Consider the following 2,243-nt stretch of genomic DNA (forward strand, 5'->3'; position numbering starts at 1 on the left):
CAGCTCAATGTGACACAAACGAAGGAGCTAGTGGTCGATCTGAGGAGGATTATGAGGAGGACCTATGACCCCTGTTTCCATCCATGGGGTCTCTGTGGACATGGTGGAGGATTATAAATACCTGGGAATTCATACTAATAATAAACTGGACTGGACTAAGAACTCTGAAGCCATTTACATGAACTTCTTGTTTTGTTCTGAAGAGGCTGGGGTCCTTCATCATCTGCAGGACGATGCTGAAAATGTTCTAGGAGTCGTAGTGTTACGACTGTTGTAGCCAGTGGTATCTATTTGGTCTACTGAAGATAAACCGAACAGATTCAGCCGTAAGGCCGATGATGTCGTGGGGGTGGAGATGGACAGAAAGAAGGATGTTGTCTAAGCTACTGACCGTCTCAGACAACATCTTCCACCTGCTCCATGAGGACCTGGATGGATACAGGAGCACGTTCAGTTGCAGACTCATCCAGCCAAGGTGCTTCGCAGAGCGACACAGGAAATCCTCCCTAATTGTGTTCATCAGACATTATAATTCCTCTGTACAACAACATATCTCACTGCACAACAATACACCTTTACCTGTATAGTTATTTAAATATGTTGTAAATATTATCTTAGTGTATATAAGTCTCTATTTATTGTATTCTTATTTTGGTGACTTGGAGCTGTGGTAACGAACCCCATTACCACCTGGGGATTAATAAAGTATTCTGATCCTGATTCTGCTGGTGATCTAGTAACATCTAGACTAACACAAAGACTAAAAGATCACAAAGACTAAAAGATCAGAATATAATCTTATTAATAAACTCAATAAGATTTTTCCTTCTTAACATTCATTCATTCATTCATTTATTCATTCATTCATTCATTCATCTTCTACCGCTTATCCGAACTACCTCGGGTCACGGGGAGCCTGTGCCTATCTCAGGCGTCATCGGGCATCAAGGCAGGATACACCCTGGACGGAGTGCCAACCCATCGCAGGGCACACACACACTCGCATTCACTCATGCAATCGCACACTACGGACAATTCTTCCAGAGATGCCAATCAACCTACCATGCATGTCTTTGGACCAGGGGAGGAAACCGGAGTACCCGGAGGAAACCCCCGAGGCACGGGGAGAACATGCAAACTCCACACACACAAACCCCCAACCCTGGAGGTGTGAGGCGTACATGCTAACCACTAAGCCACCGTGCCCCCCTCCTGCTTAACAAAGAAAACATAAATCAAATTGTGTATTTGTTTGTGTTGATGAACGCCTCCAAAGTTTAAAGTCAGAATGGCAGTTTTCAAGAAAAAAACAAGCGCACGACATCATAACTCGCTACCAAACAGTTGTTTTCGTTGTCGATGACGTTAGCTTGTGGATGAAGAGGAAGTGTGTCCTTTACGGTGTTGTGTTGTGGTGCTGCGCTAGGTGGGGTGTCTGTAGCAGCGGGAGCTCTTTGGACGTGGCTGAATAATTCATGTAGTCGCCTTTTAATGCGTATCGTCATCCTGAGCTTTTACACTTTCATTAAAGAGTAACGAAGGCACTCTCCTGTTCACGTAAACCCACTCACACTGTCTCTCTCTCTCTCACACACATACACATACACACTCTTCTCTGTTATCCTGTTTACCACAATTAGCCCTGAGTCGCTTTGTTAACCTGTGGGAGACGGACTGGGTTGTAAATGCGGGAAATGGAGACGAGCTGCAGATGAGGCCATGCTTTTAAAACCCGCCTCGTCTCTTCGGCCTGTCAACGATCCAATCTGTTAGCGCTCTGGGGTGTGAATTAGCATGATTAGCTGAAGCACGCCTACATGAAGCACAGGAAGTGGTAGCATTTGTTTGGGGGGTTTTTTGTAGGCATTTTAGTGGCTGAACTCATTTGATCAATGGATAGTTTTGTGGATAAAAGAACATCAGGAGCATTAGTGAGATCAGGCACGGTAAGGTAAGGTAGACTTTCAACCGTTATAGTGTATTTCCTGTTGTGATCGGAAGCCCAACAGCACCACCTGTGGCTGTAAGTAAAAATACACAGAATGAAAAAGTGGAATATGAAGCTAAGGCTGATTTCTTTCTACTTCAGACTGTAGATGAATGAGTGAAAGCTCTAATATTTTATGTTCCTCGTGGTTTACTTTATTTAAGCCGCTTCTCTGACAATCATAAGCCGTGACTGCGAAAGCGAATGTAGAATACAGGAGTGAGGAATAAACAAAATGGGTTACTGTGTCAGTTTT

Source organism: Tachysurus vachellii, chromosome 1, assembly GCF_030014155.1.
Source record: "Tachysurus vachellii isolate PV-2020 chromosome 1, HZAU_Pvac_v1, whole genome shotgun sequence".
Taxonomy (NCBI): domain Eukaryota; kingdom Metazoa; phylum Chordata; class Actinopteri; order Siluriformes; family Bagridae; genus Tachysurus; species Tachysurus vachellii.